Source organism: Schistocerca americana, chromosome 4, assembly GCF_021461395.2.
Source record: "Schistocerca americana isolate TAMUIC-IGC-003095 chromosome 4, iqSchAmer2.1, whole genome shotgun sequence".
In the NCBI taxonomy this organism is placed as follows: Eukaryota; Metazoa; Arthropoda; class Insecta; order Orthoptera; family Acrididae; genus Schistocerca; species Schistocerca americana.
This window is the reverse complement of record NC_060122.1, coordinates 413,278,846-413,295,487: the sequence shown is the minus strand read 5'-3', so window position 1 is coordinate 413,295,487 and position 16,642 is coordinate 413,278,846. Positions and strand designations below refer to the sequence as shown.

The window sequence follows — 16,642 nt, the reverse complement described above, 5'->3', positions numbered from 1 at the left end:
GGAGAATTTCACCTACAAAAAGTATGTCACTGCACATTCTTCACGAAAGCGTCCTGCAAAGTTAACGAAATCTCAAAATCATCGTTAGCAACACTATTACTGCAAGACGTAACAGAGGTAGAGTATGTCAACGAATTGTTATTTCATGCGGCGCAACAATAAGTTTAGTTATGTAGTCTTGTAGCGAGTAGCAGAGCCAATGTCGCGGTGTATTGGTCGCGATAGGCCTCGAAACTCAATTGTTGGCAGCATAGGTACCACCTCAAATATTTGGCGGGCCGGATACCGGGGATGTCCGTTTGCCGGCCCTCGCGGGCCGGTTTCGGCCCGCGGGCCGTAGTTTGGAGACCCCTGGTGTAGACTATATGGTACCGGTACGAATATAATTCGTTTCAAAGCATCAGTAAATTAAGACTCTCTGGAATACGCATCCTTTTAGTTAAAATTTGTTATAATAAAACGACAACAAACCACATATCTGTAGGGAAAGGCTTCCCGTAGTTGATGATTTTAGTGTTATATACCGCAAGTATGCAGCTTCATTGATACGGCACAGTTATGATCTATCAAAATCGTGTCTTTCCGATACAATTTACATGTGAAAGACCAAAAAAATGACTTTTTAGATGCAATCTTTACAAGATATTACTTATTGTGGTTTTCCTGCGCTGTTGAAACTGTAGGGCAGTGGATAGCGTCGTGGCTTGTGACGCTGCAAGGGCAAAGGCAGTAGGTCTGTGCCCACCTGCTTCCAAATTTTTGTCACCTTCTGTTTTCTTAAAGACTGTTTTCTAAAAGATTCATTTTAAAAAGGTATTATCTCAAAAGCGGATGTTATTTAGTATAAATAATGTATCCGCTGCAGTTACTTTTGCAAAGGCCAACGACGGGAACGTATCCCCAGCCTGAATTCTTAACGTGACTGTCAGTCTACGTCTTAAAGTAAATACACGTTACACACTGGACGTTTTTACTACTATGAAACTTTCTGTAAAATATCCGTACTCATCTCTGTGTTTATGGATTGGCTCATGCTTGTAACTTACCGGTATATACGTGGGCTGTTCGGAAAGTAAGGTTAGGTCGATCTCCAAATAGAAACCACAATAAAACTCTGCTGAAGCTTTGCGTAAATGCGTGCAACAAGGTCTCTAGTATATCCGTCGATCGCGTCACGTCTCTTTTCAGTTCTAATCGCACAGCGAGCATGCAAAGACGCCTAAAAAAATATTCTCTCCCTCCAAGTACGTGTGCTTGTGAGAGATTTAGCCTGATTTAATGCAGCTCACACAACGCTCCTTCTTCCGTACAGTTCTCGGCCGCACACTGCAGGGCCAATGAGACCGCTCCTGCAGCTTCTCGACGGGAAGTGTTTGATAACCCACGATACAGACCGGACTTGGCTCTCTCTGACCTTCACCCATGCTCACAGAACCGCTGGCTATTAAGACATTTTGGCCCAGACAACAAGTTGCAGATCCGCGTAGAGAATTGGCAGAAAGTACCGGCGGCTGCCATCTACGGCGAGGGTGTTGGAAACGTGGTACAACGCTACGAGAAATGTCTCAGTCGGAGCGGTGACTATGTAGAGAGGTTGATGAAGGGTGCAGCTAACTGTTGCAAATGAAAGATTTTCGATTTTCACTGTTGTTTCTATTTCGCGACCAATCGGGCCTTCCTTTCCGAAGAACCTTCGTATCTTTGTAGTGACGATGAGTAGATTCGAAAGATATTCCTATTCCATTCGAATCAAGTTGCGAAATGAATATAGATCTTGAAACCTATGCCATGAAATAGGTTATTTCAGAGTGCTGGTAGTCAACACAGAATATCGATACTATCCATGCGCGAACTCACGTTAGACACTATACGTTTACTACATTCAATTTAAAAACGAAAATGGGATGAAAATTCAGTTGAGTTAACGAGTAACTTCTACTAGTAAGGGTCTCTGAATTTTGTACAACATTATTCAGTGTTCATGTATCAGCAATTCGCTGTTCGAGCTACCGACGAGTCCTAAGTCTTCTTCGTGAATTTCTCCGCTCTTCTTCGACAAAACGCTGACAGAGTTAACGCAGCTATTTCGCGTTAGTTTTCGTAAGGAAACCGTGTAGTTTGTGAGCCAAATAAAGCCGACAGCCGCCGCTGGACAGTGCTGGCAGCGCAGATTACACTGACTAGCTCGTCTCGTGAGGTCAGACGGTCCCGTCCCCGCCCACGTCAACGTTGGCTGCCACGTCCCGTGTGAGGATGGCTCTAGCTATGCTAGTGTGGCCACACCAAAGAGTGCCAGGGCGAGCCAGTGTGTGAATCGCACACTTAAAGGACCTACGATCTACCTTGATAATGTCCTCCGCGGATAGGTGTGAAACGATGGATTTTAATGCGAAATACGTCCGACCACAGCTTATTACTCGGCAATATTTTATTTATTGCGACATTTCCGGCAGTCAAAATTTACGTTTTACGACTGACAACAGTAATACACAGATGAATTGGAAATAAAATAGAGAATCTAACAGATGAAGTTTAATTTAGTTTTAGTAAAAATAAAGGCACTAGAAACGCAGTTTTGACGTTGTGCTAGATAATGGGATGGAAAAAGGAAAAAAAATGAACGAACACACACCCATAGAATTTTTCGACCTAGAAAACCGTTGGACAACATAAAATGGTGCAAGATGTTCGAAATTATGAGAAAATATGATAGTTGCTACTGGGAAAGGCAAGCACTATAGAATATGTTCAAGAACCAACAGAAAAGGTAAGACAGGAGTACCAAGAACCAAGTGCTCGCACTAAAGTTTGTGTAACAGATGGGTGTAGGCTTTCGCAGCTACTGTCCAATCTATACATCGAAGCAGCAACAATATAAATAACGTTTAAGAGGGGTTAAACTAGATGGTGGAAAGCCGTCAGTGGTACAATTTGCTAATGACGTGCTGTCCTCAGTAATAGTGAGGCAGAACGACAGAAGCTGTAGAATACAATAAACAGTTTCATGTGAACAGCATATGGATAAACCGAAGAAAGACGAAAGTAATTAGAAAATCAAAAATGATACTAGCATAAACAACGTCAAAATTGCATACCTCGAAGTTCAGCAATTCTGCCACTGTAGAAGCAAAATAAAACATGACGGATGATGCAAATAGGACATGAAAAGCAAACTGCCATGGGCAAAGAGGACATCTCTGATCAAAATAAATGTATGTCAACAAGTGACCTCAATTTGTTGAAGATATTTGTGAGGCTGTACATTTGGAGCACAATAGGTAGTGTACCATTTAATTTTGGAAAACGGGAGGAGAACTGAAGCGTTTGGGAAATGGTGCTATAGAAGGATGTTAAAAATCAGACGAACTGATGAGTAATGTGGAGGTTCAGCGCGGGAGTGGCGAAGAAAGGAACTATGGAAATCATGAGAAGTTGGAGGGACGAGAAAAAATTACATAGGACAACCGAACAGGACTTATAAACGCCTATCCTGGCCCATTCAGTTGCTGATGACTACTTGTGCCGGGTGTTCAAATCATCTGACAATGGCTGACTACGATGCTTATGCCAGAAGTCATATCCTGTGTGTTCCAGAGTTAACATCAAGCGCCGGCCCGTCGGCGCGAAACGTTCCAGCAAAGAAGGCTGTGAGACGACGTCAGTTATTAGAACGCTCGTTAGGACGACACCACGACAGGAGCGGCACTCATACGAAGAGAATATAAGTGCCGTTCCAGGTAGCCTCGGCCGCACTAGAAGACGAGTCGACATCCTAACTCCTTAGCCTTGAATTGTGATCTATGTTGCGTGCTTGGAAATTGAACAAATCGAAGGACATTGATTACTTGCATGTGGCCAGTTCCTTACGACACCTCACTGTAAATCATTCAAGTTAAGTATTGTCAATTCAATTTACAGTAATAAATTCCATTAATTAGATTTTCTTGAATGTTGTCTAGCTATCCGAGGAAACAGCTTCCTAGGCACCCTAGGTTAGACGAGTGGGCAGGATAAAAAAAAAATGGCTCTGAGCACTATGGGACTCAACTGCTGAGGTCATTAGTCCCCTAGAACTTAGAACTAGTTAAACCTAACTAACCTAAGGACATCACAAACATCCATACCCGACCGAGCGAGGTGGCGCAGTGGTTAGCACACTGGACTCGCATTCGGGAGGACGACGGTTCAATCCCGTCTCCTGCCATCCTGATTTAGGTTTTCCGTGATTTCCCTAAATCGCTTCAGGCAAATGCCAGGATGGTTCCTTTGAAAGGGCACGGCCGATTTCCTTCCCCATCCTTCCCTCACCCGAGCTTGCGCTCCGTCCCTAATGACCTCGTTGTCGACGGGACGTTAAACACTAATCTCCTCCTCCTCCATGCCCGAGGCAGGATTCGAACCTGCGACCGTAGCGGTCTTGCGGTTCCAGACTGCAGCGCCTTTAACCGCACGGCCATGGGCAGGATCCCCCTATATGTGTCACTTCAGGCGGAAAAATAAAAAACAATAATTGCACATAATATTTTAAATTTATTGCAGATTTAAAATATTTCTAGTTTTCTGAAACCGTTTATTTGCTACTGCTAGTCCGAATTTCGGACCTTCTCTGCATCGGCCATTGTCAGTCAATTGGATGCCATCCTCTACTTTTAAATGCTCATTTCTCAACTAATACATTATCACCTGAATTATTTCAGGTACAGCCCGTTACATATGTTTCACTGTAAGTGATGTGAAATGTCCGTGTATAGGATGGGCAAAGCATAGGAGATGCGGAAGGGCGAACCCAGTCTGAGCACATAATTTTTCCTCAAGAAATTAGAAATTTATTTCACATGTGCGAACAATCAGAATGGTAGTAAAAATACAGTCTTCTCTATAATACTGCACAGTAAGATTCTTTTACATAGACAGTCTTTAGGTAAGAGAAATATTAAATTAAACAAAAGCAAATTTAAAACCGAGGAACAGTAACTGAAATAGCTACTATTTATCGCAATAAGTTGGCTGAAGCCATTTTACCCCCATAGAGGCCACTCTTAAAACTAAGTACACAACAAACTATTATAACAGTAGAATGAAGTCAATGTTCCTAAATTGAATTACGTACAAAGAATAACAAGAATCAGTCCTCCAAGAACGAGGGAAAATTCCTAACTATAAGCCTGGTAGTCTTGGAATGAGTTATAAGAAGTGTGCAACCAGGTTAGACCAAGCTGACTATTAAGAGCTGTGAATTACAGATGGAATTAAAACGTTCAAAATCTTAAGTACAGTGAATGTTATTAAATAAAAATACAGAAAATAGATTCTTAGCTTCGTTAAATTAGATGACAAGACAGGGCAAGCTCAAAAGGCAGTTACTTAAAACAACCCATCAGGCAGAATAAATGGAAAAGTTAACTTGTTTAGCAATTGCAGATGAAACCAAAACTCCAGCGAGAGCTAACGGCCACTGCACAGGCCGAAATACAGGAGTACGTACACGCGGGCAAGCGCCACGTCAGTTACTATGTCACGGCTCAGAAGCCAAGCCTGTCAACCAATAGCATAAACATTACGACGCTAAACTGGGAAGCTTTCCAGATTTAATGAAGCGCTTAAACTTACGCAGCGTTCGATTAGCAGTTAAACGAATAAGGCTTGAATCTTTTAACTATAAGCAGAAATTTCAGTTACTGTCCTAAAACTGCTAATACAAGGATAAGACACTTCTGATGATCAATATCATATTTATCAACAGACATCAGTGTTTTTTTGAAACTACAGAATAATAGATAGACGATTACCCTCCTCGCACAGACTTTAGGCTTAACATTTACAAATAAGATTGAGGTTGCAGACCCTTAAGGTTCAAACCCATCTACAATTTTAAAAGAGCATTAGTAAAAAACATCAGAAGATGACTCAACATTGTTCAAAACTTTGATAAGGAACGACTTAGAGATACAGAACAACACATGGAAGCACCAGCGTACATTAAGTACCGCCAGATACTCTCAGCAGAACAGTTCAAATAAAAATTTACCACTTCAGTTAGTGGCTCATCTAAGTAAATATTCATGTAACCCGAGACTAACTCGGAGGTTTTAATAGACCAACTGCCCGTACAACACTTCTTATACACACACAAATAGAAATCACTGAGCAAATCAGCAAAATTTCACTCGCGGCTTCAAATAGATTACAGTAATTGGAAGAACACCTCGTCTTTCGAACTCTACAGGCGAGGTTCACTGAGGGAATAAACACAATACGCACCATAACTACTTTAGTACTCCATTTGCCATCTTTCAAAGCCCTATTCCGGCCTGCAACATCCAGGCTGCACACGGCGACAACATTCCAGAAGGCTAATTGCTCGTGCACTCTCTCTCTCCAAAACCCAGAAATCGGCCCCAATCGATACCATCGTGCATACGGCTCCGAATACAGCAAGAGGCCCCGACGGCCACCATGTCAACAGACTGGCCCCTCCGTTTGTACCTGCTATAGCACCGTGCCAACACCAAACCCCCAGCAACCGCGGCCCGGGTGCCGCCTTTTCCTCACTCGTTAACAGCGATAAACCGAGCGAATGAGTCCGGCATTCGCGCCTCCTACGGGACACCAGTCAACCAGAGGTTTCAAAGATAGCACAACGCCACGACTGCTAATGACGACCATTTTTCAAGTCACTAGCAGTTCCTTTCACTTGCTGCTCGTGTCCTTTGCTATCTCTGATCGACCTTCGTCGTCGGCAAACATGACAGCTATCCTTATTCTTCCTCAACTTGAATCTCCTATCCATATTATTTGGCTTCCTAGTGGCTCTGAGCACTATGGAACTTAACATCTATGGTCCCCTAGAACTTAGAACTACTTAAACCTAACTAACCTAAGGACATCACACAACACCCAGTCATCAAGAGGCAGAGAAAGGCTTCCTAGTAATTCCCATTATAGCAAACATCAGTCACTTCCTCTTTTCTAATTTTCTAACCTACTTAACCAATTGTTGCATCCAATACTCCACTCTCCGACCCGCAGAATACAATCTTTTTATCTAATAACTACGTCCTCTGAAGAGTCCTTAGCTGGAAATCCGAATGGAGAATTATTTTCCCTCCGAAATGAATTACTCAAAAATATACCATCATCATTAAGCCGCACATTAGAGGATCTTGTACTTGGAAAGATCAACAGTCCTAGTTTCCTTTTTGTTTTAAGACGTTCGCTGAAAGTCTACGTCGGTTAATGTTACTATGCTAGATGAGGCTATCGACAAGAATGTTCGCTCTGAAACTAGCGAAAAGACTGTAAACCCTCTCCATACCACTCCACAGATACCACTGTGATGTTCAACCTTCTACACGCCGTTTTGGTAAGATGCGGGGGCAAGGATCAGTGACCAACGTACGTTTCACTTTGAAGGCGGGTGTCGTTAGCGTTGTTTACAGCAGTATTCTCACTTTGGAGAAGTATCTGGAGAAAGCACATCGCCGGCTACCTCCAAGATAGAGCCATGGTTCCATTTTCTTTTGTAAATTTGGAACAATTGTTGGTAATTTCATATTTTCAGATAGCATTTTGTGTAGCTGTCTCCAGTTAGGAACATCAAAAATGGTTCAAATGGCTCTGAGCACTATGGGACTTAACATCTGAGGTCATCAGTCCCCTAGAACTCAGAACCTAAGTAACCTAAGGGCATCACACACATCCATGCCCGGGGCAGGATTCGAACCTGCGACCGTAACTGTCGCGCAGTTCTAGACTGAAACGCCTAGAACCGCTCGGCCACTCCAGCCGGCTTAGGAACATCATTTGGCTGGGTATATTACTAGTGCACTTGATTCAGACTGATAGGCATTTACTTTTGATCTTTCTTCAGTCCCCTCTAGATGATGCTGGTAAATTTTTCGCATTTTCCATACTGTTCTTGTGTAATGGAAGTTCATTTCCTGATGTCCTTGACCCACTTTACTATCGCTTCAAAAATTTTTCAAATGTGTGAGAATGCCTAAGGGACTAAACTGCTGAGGTCATCGGTCCCTAGTCTTACACACTAGTTAAAGTGACTTATGCTAAGAACGACACATACTCCCATGCCCTAGGGGCCGCGCATTCCGTGACAGTACGCCCCAAAACGCGCGGCCACTCCGCGTGGCTAGTATTGCTTCTGAGATAAGACATCCACTGCAAAGACCCTAATGAAGATCATGTTTCCCCAAAAGTACAGAAAGTTTAAGTAAAAATGATTTTTCATTAACTGAATTGTTGCTGTCCAGTGCTATCTGCTGTCAAAATTTTGCATTTTTTTTTGGTTCCAATAAGGCTCCATGTCATTTCAAGCATGTGTGTCAAGTTTTCATTTCTTATCTATATTATTCCGTGAATTAGAGCGTTTTCAAATGTTAACGGACTTTTGGTTCACCCTGTACACTTATCGTTCGATTTAGAGCATCTATAAAGATACGAAAAGTTAAAAATCATCGGCTGAACTTATAAAATATAAACACATACTTGTTATTTCATTACCCACTGTTTCATGTGCATGGTGACACAAATGTCTGTTAACATTTGAAACTTCAATTCTTTACGGAAGAATGTTGGTAGAGAGGTAAAAGTGACAAACATCCTTGAAATGACAAGGAGTTTTATTGGAATAAAAAAGTGCTGACAACGACCAACAGAACAGATCATGCTGCATATGATACAAATGAATAAATAGCGTAACAGTTTTTTTTAGCAGATGCAATGTTTTTTATAATAAGCGTACAACATGTCGGTCTTCATTCATTCGTCAGCAATACTTGTAGTCGAGAGACAGTGTTGTGAACCGCACTGTATGCAGCGTATCAGCAGCTATGGTGACAAATTGCCGTCGGATGTTGTATTTTACCATCTCTAATGAGGTCGGACGATTGCGATATTCTTGCGACTTTAGGCAACCCAATATTCAATAATCACACCTGTAGAGATCTGGGGACCTAGGGCCCAATCATGACCGAAGTGGCGGCTCAGCACGAAATTTCTCAAAATTAAGAGCGATAGAGATCTTTTACAAGTGTAGCAGTGTGGGTGGAGCACCATACGGCATAAAAGTCGTGTCTCCCAGCAGGTGTTAATTAGTCATGCTAGGGACGATGCCATTCTGTAACGTATCTGCGTACGTGACATTTAATGCTCACCTCATGCGGCGTCGCTGACGTGTTGCTGTCCAGCGGTATCTGGTGGCCGAATTTAGCTTTAGTTTATGGTTTCAATAAGACCTCATACTATTTCAGGAATCTGTGTCAAGCTTTTATCTCTATGTACATTATTCCGTGAATTAGTGCATTTTCAAATGTTAACGGACTTTTGGGTCACCCTGTACGCTCATCAATTGTGCCGTGGCAGCATGTGTAATAGTGTAAATTTCTCGTAGCAGCTGCTAAAGCTTCTGCTGTGGAATTCTTAGAGTGTCGGCAAAATATGCTGCTCAACACAATGAAAGGGTCACTCTTTTGTAACTCGGTAGTAATGTCCTATTGCAGGCAGAAGTTTGAAAATTGAAGCCTCAGGAGATGGCAAGGAGGGCGCCAGTAAAGGGCTCCTTTCTCTGTAGCGTTGATTCCTACACGTTACGCTGTCGAAAACGTCTTTTTGCAGTGTTATGAACAACAGGACGATTTCTTGTAAACTTTCAACGCCTTAGCACCCAGTTATGATTAAATCCGTCTCCAAAGACATGGTGGAGCTGCGACCACATTGGACGTGATCTGACCCCTTTCGAGTGTAGCCTGACCGCAATTGTCTGCTCTGGTACACATTGTGGAAACACTAGGTTTCATTCAAAACTATTCGATGGAATCTGAACATGATGCAAAGCAGCTAGGGGTATTTATGTTTTTCTGCCCTTCTGTTACGCATCCTCCTGTGGTGTGATCGTGTGTCTGCCAATTTGACACGTTGAGAGTAAAACGGCAAAGAGACTGTCTAAGAACTGCAATATGCATGAATGTACCATGAGACCAAGCGCCCATTAAGCTGCATTTTAATGACTTTCAGATCTCTTGAGCTCACTTGTTATTATTTCTAAAATCACATTACGCATTTCGACATTCCGTCATTTTCAAAGTCTATCTTACGTCAGTTATGGAAAATTCTTCATAGGTACGCTGCATCTCGTCAACACTTTCAACTACAAATTCGAACTAGTCTCGTAGTTAGGAATGTTGACTAGATGAAATATATATATTGAACAATTTTCTGTGATTAAGGGCCGGAGGTTGTGGCCGAGCGGTTCTAGGCGCTTCAGTCTGGAACCGCGCGACAGCCACGGTCGCAGGTTCGAATCCTGCCTCGGGCATGGATGTGTGTGACGTCCTTAGGTTAGTTAGGTGCAAGTAGTTCTAAGTTCTACCGGACTGATGACCTCAGGTTTTAAGTCCCATAGTGCTCAGAGTCATTTGAACCATTTTTTGCGATTAAGGTAAAATGCCGTTGAAAATTATAGAATTTCGAAACACTTAAAGTGGTTCCAGAAATAATAAAACTGTGGTCAAGATATCTGGAAGTTATTAAAGGTATTCAAAGACATCCCAATTTGTAAGCGCCATCGGCGCCATTCACACAACTTTGTTGAACACTACAAAAACGCGTGTGTGCAGAGACCTGGACACAAACGTAGCCAACCAGATAGGATGACAACGTGAATGTCGAAACCTCCACATCATAAAAACACACTAGAGAAAAGAATTAAAGGACCACTTCTTTTTGAAACCTCACTTTCCCTCTCCTTGCTTACAATGAAGCTTTGCTAGACGGTGTCTACATCCCTCCCCTATAATGGTGCAAAGCGCAGCCCACTGCGACCTCACCCTCGGACTTGGAGACGCTTCTAACAGGAAGATGTCAAAGTGTGCGAAAAAAGCCAGAGCTCAGAAGTACACGTAAATTAATGGACCACGTATCTACCAAACGCACCGCGGACGTGTCACAAGATGGTAAAGTCGCCAGCCACCCCCAGCCCCAACCCCTTAACCACTTCCCACCCATTTTCGTGAGGTTTATAGAATGGTCAGATCCGCGATATGCGACACAGAAGTCACTCAAGTTTCTTATGATAGGACGAGTAAAACGTTTCGGACACTCTGCCCCTCAGAATCGAAACAAAAACGCCTCAGGATGTGGCATAAATAACATCACTGAAACCACCTCTTCCCTTGGAACGATCATTTATACACACAGCGCACTCACAAACGAAAGTTTGCAGTGCAAAAAGAAATTTAAAAAAAAGACACGTTGTTAACAAACTTGGCTAACACGGCACTGGACAATTCATCCCTTATCTAAGATCATCAAAGGGCTCGAACCCAACTGTATTCTGGAGTCTTTTGCTGTGACCGCCGATTTTTCTATGGAATACCATGTAGAACCACTAGGAAACATTCAGCACCATTCCGAGAAATATGAAAGTGAGCTAAAGTAGCAAGCGTTCTTACACTTTTTCAAGGTCCTCTTATTTGAACAGTTCTCGGGTATCCGACCGGGTAGCGTCGTAATTTCTCCCCAATATTTCGGCAGACGTACATGCTGCCGTCTTCAGGTGGTTCCTGACGAATGCTGTGCTGTTCCTTGCGGCGCCCTATATATACAAGCCGTTACCCCCCTCCACCGTTCCTCTCCTGGTGTCTTTGGTGAGGCCGGCGCGGAGGCTACTGGAGGTGGTGAGGGAAGCGGCGCCTGCGTCTGAACTGGGGTCTACAGTCTCCCTGCTGCCGCTGTGGGGGGCGGTCCTCGATCTCTGGGACCGCATCTTCCTCTGGAGGCTGAGTGCAGGGTTCCAAGCCTGACTAAGTTGAAGGCGCTGTCTTTATCAAGTACATCATCCTGTAGTCGGAATTCGATGGCCTCTTTAGTAACGCAGTTCCAGAAGTAGGAGGAGTGACAGAGTATTTTTGTTTTTTCAAAGTCCATAGTATGGCCAGTCTTTATACAATGGTCAGCCACGGCTTATTTAGTGGCCTTGCGTAATTCGGTACGTGCTTGTGTTCGCGGCACCTCTCTTCTACAGTGCGGACTGTCTCCCCAATGTATGATTTTCCGCACTGACGGGGAATTTGATAAACGCCAGGTTTTCGAAGGCTTAGGTCGTCTTTCACTGAACCCAGTAGAGTCGAGGTTTTTGCAGGGGGTCGGAATACACATTTCACATTGTGTTTCCCCAGGATGCTAGCGATCTTTCCTTGAGGTGTTTCCGACAAACGGAATGCACGCCATTGACATGTGTTCTTCTGTTTCTTCTTCTTGTTCTCATGGCGCAGTCTGTCTGACTGCGTGTCTTATTTGCAAGCCGTCGCTGATCATTGTATAAAGACTGGCCCGTAGTATGGACTATGAAAAAACGAAAATACTCTGTCAACTATTTCTGGGACTGCAAAATGGCTCTGAGCACTATGGGACTTAACTTCTGAGGTTATCAGTCCCCTAGAACTTACAACTACTTAAACCTAACTAACCTAAGGACATCACACACATCCATGCCCGAGGCAGGATTCGAACCTGCGACCGTAGCAGTCGCGCGGTTCCAGACTGAAGCCCCTAGAAACGCTCGGCCACACCGGCCGGCATTGCTGGGGCTGCGTTACTTAAGGAGGCCATCGAAATCCGACTACAGGACTATGAAATTAATAAAGACAGCACCTTCAACTTAGTCAGGCTTGGAAATCTGCACTCAGCCGTGAGAGGAAGATGCGGTCCCAGAGATCCTGGACCGCCCCCGACTACAGACCCCAGTTCAGACATAGGCGCCGCTTCCCCCACCACCTCCAGTAGCCTCCGCGCCGGCCGCACCCAAGACACCAGGAGAGGAACGGCGGAGGGGGTAACGGCTAGTATATATAGGGCGCCGAGAGGAACAGCACAGCATTCGTCAGGAACCACCTGAAGATGGCAGCGTGTACGTCTGCCGAAATAATGTAGAGAAATTACGACGCTATCCGGTCGGATGCTCGAGAACTGTTCAAATTGGAAATACGCCGGGAAAAACTTCAGGTTGTCCTCTTATTTCTTCGCACTCCTGTGGCATGATCACGGGGTGGAATGTAAGCACACTGATACATGGATGGATGAATAAAACTGCAGCACCCTTGTCCTACCTGTGCATCTTAAGTGAATACTTTAAAAATATACCGACTTGTACAAAGACAACCCTGACCGATTCCTATGTGGCTACAAGAGGGCAACCCTTTCAACACACCCCAGACTCCACATGCCTGCACGCACCCGCTAAAGCAACAGTGGTGTGCCACGCAGCTAAAGAGGAGTGAGGGAAAATGATGGGGATTCAAAAAAAAAAAAAGAAACCTCTTTAATTTGCGCAGTGTACACTTGGCATCAGCATTAAGTCCAGAAGCTACCACAGAATTCTGTGCTTGGGAAGCTCAACCGAGACTTGAACAAGCAGTGCAAGGTGCGGGCGGCGCGTGCTGTGTGGCGGCAAACTTTCGCTGTTGGTCGCAGAACATCATTAAAAGCGGGCCGGGCCCGGGCGCGGGGTGCGACAGCCACTGCCAGTGCGACAGCCGGCTGCCGCCTTCCGGCCGCGCATTGTTCGCGCTGACAAGTGGCTGGCAAGTGCCCGCGCCGCAAGTGCTTTGTACGGCGCGCGCGCTCCGCGTCTGTTTCCAGCAGCCACTTTGTCTGCCCTCGCTTTGTCTCGGGCCGTTCCTCTAGCAGACACCTCTGCATGCTGCCACTGCCGCTAACGCCCGTCTCAATCTCCCCCACTCGCGCCGCTATAAACTTGGAGTAACCTTTCTGCCGCCAACGCACTCCGCTTCGAAGTGCATGAAACTGGAATCAGTCATCTGTCTCAGCTGCACAGCCTCACATTTTAAGGTTTTCCAGAACCCCTGTGCTACATCAACGTCTTCCCACCGCAGTTATTTAACAGTAACCATTTACAGGTGCTTCTTTATTCAGTAGAAGGTTCGCAACAAAGTCTCAGACTCTGTAAACTCCCTGTTCCGAAAAACTATTAGAGATTGCCATTCTTTTTTTTTTTCTTTTGGCATTCGACAATTTACTTACTGATAGTAAGGCTCACGTTCATTAAATGCAATACTGCGAATAACAACCGGCCAGTGTGGCCAAGCGGTTCTAGGCGCTGCAGTCTGGAACCGCGCGACCACTACGGTCGCTGGTTCGAATCCTGCCTCGGGCGTGGATGTGTGTGATGTCCTTAGGTTAGTTAGGTTTAAGTAGTTCTAAGTTCTAGGGGACTAATGACCTCAGCAGTTAAGTCCCATAGTGCTCAGAGCCATTTTTGCGAAAACTCCCACGTACTACGACAGTATTACAGGTTCCAAATTGGTTCAAATGGCTCTTTACGGGTTTGGATGTCTTAATTACATAGACCATTTGAATGATGTGGAACGAGTCAGTTTGCAGGATACACTGACATGATTTTGTTAGCCAGTGGTTGCTTATGCATTATTATACCAATGCGTTATAGTGTGGTGGCCTATAGTCTTCTGACTTACAAGGCTAGTAATCATAACTAAATTGAATATATTAATTTTATGTTTATGAAGTGAACTGTTTAAATATATTTAAATTTTATGATTAATAATTTACTTTGCAAGGAATAAAATAAAATAAAAAAAAAGAAATTCGAATAAATGGGACTCGAACATAGATTGGCAAATTACCAGTCAGTGCCTCAGACCATTCACCCATGGTGCTAATACGACAGGTGTTTTAAAAATACCTCATGATATATACTCATATAATATGCTACATGCAATTTCAGAGAAGAAAAATTACCTCTAAAATTCACTAATCTGTGGTAAATGATTGGCTACAGATTAAATATTTCTAAAACCAGCATAATAGTCACCTAAATTACTCTTTAGTGTTTTTCTGGTCTGTTTAGTAAAATCTTGCAAAACGTGTTATACACAACGGATTGCAGAGAAAGTATTCTGTTGTGGCTAAATTTTGTTCATTGCCTTTGTCTTTTGTAATGGATGTATAGAGGAAGCCTTTCAAACGCCTGAGAGTTTTTCTGTTTTCCAAGTTTTCCCAAAGACCAGTTTTAGCCCTTTATTATTTTTGATAGAGATCATTAAGTTAGGCTGTAATAGAGTCCTTTCCACTAGCTTTGTATGTTTTTAACAGCTTCTACAATTTCTTTGATTGTTGGGGTAAATATTCATCTAGATTTTCATAAGATTTAGAGTACTGTAGCTTATCTATTGGTTCTGGACAACTGAGAAGCTGTTCAAAATATTTTTCAAATACCTCGAATTTTCAGCTTTGCATAAGCCAAATCAGTGTGCCTCTTACCACAACGCCCTGTTGTTAGATTTACATCTGATGTACGTCTACCTAACTCTTTAAACTCACTTTCCGCTCCAAAAGTCTTCTGGAAAAGGGCATGCTTAGAAGATTGTCTACAGGAAACACATCAATATTAATTTTCCTCCTATAATCGCTAGGTTTACCACCAACCAGTGTGCCTCTTACCACAACGCCCTGTTGTTAGATTTACATCTGATGTACGTCTACCTAACTCTTTAAACTCACTTTCCGCTCCAAAAGTCTTCTGGAAAAGGGCATGCTTAGAAGATTGTCTACAGGAAACACATCAATATTAATTTTCCTCCTATAATCGCTAGGTTTACCACCACCTCGCGCAGAGGGTATTAATTGTAACTAATTTGAATAAAATAATTGTATATGTAATTTGAGATACTTACATATATTACATTTTATAATTAATAGTTTAAAATTGTGAACTATAAAATAAAATGGAAAAATGTTGGTAAAGCAGGAATTGGATCCAGGTCGCCATGGTCTATTGCTTAGGTCACTGTGCCACAGTGGCATTATGACAGCAGACTTTATAAATATGTCGTACAAGACGCTTACACAACACGCTACATGCTGTTTCAAAGAAAAATACTGACCTGATGCTGTGAGCAACGTAGCATACATAGTGCCGGAAGCGATGACGTCACTCCAGACCATGCTCAGTAAAAAACAGACAGCTGCGTCGTTTCTCTGAGTTGAATGTAGGGCAGTTGACGATCATATCAGCACTCGACACTGGTTTCTAGTTATCACGGAGAGAGTGCTGTTTTATTTGTGTACTAGCATGCATTCGAAAAGAAATGGTGTAATTTCAGTGCGATTTCTCGCTCATATTCGAAAAAAATGGCACAATTTTAGTGAAATTTCTAGCTCGCATTTGAAGGAAAATGGCGTAATTTCAGTGTGATATTTCCAGAGTGCAACAGCACATTAGCGCTTGATAAGCAGCCGGTACGAGTGTTAACATTAATGGTCACATTACAGCACCTTCCGTCCAACTCACGCTACTGAAATTAAATTTCTTTTTTGTTTTAGCCCTCCTCCTAAAAACGTTACCTGCGCTTCTTCGTCACTGTGCAAGGTGGCTGTTCTTGCAGTAAATGAACTACCAGTGTAAGTAGAATCATAAGACCTGATTTAGTGAAACTATGCTGTGTTATAAACAAATTCATTGACCTCGGCAATAAGAAGAGAATCAGATGAGCAGCTCACGCGTACATTCACCGCGCAACTTAATGAATGGCAGAACAGTAAGGCTGAACATCAATGAATACAATACTAACTCTTAAAATCTTATTGAAAT

General features: G+C 43.2%; 1 protein-coding gene and 1 non-coding gene across 2 annotated transcripts in view; both read left to right on the top strand.

Moving 5' to 3' along the window:
- LOC124613517 (hemicentin-2-like) overlaps positions 1-16,642 on the top strand; it is a 1,448,717-nt gene that overhangs the window by 1,045,755 nt on the left and 386,320 nt on the right. The gene's annotated exons all lie outside the window — the stretch shown is intronic.
- Trnaa-cgc lies at positions 4,132-4,204 on the top strand. Its single transcript has one exon. It is a non-coding gene; the product is annotated as a tRNA-Ala (tRNA).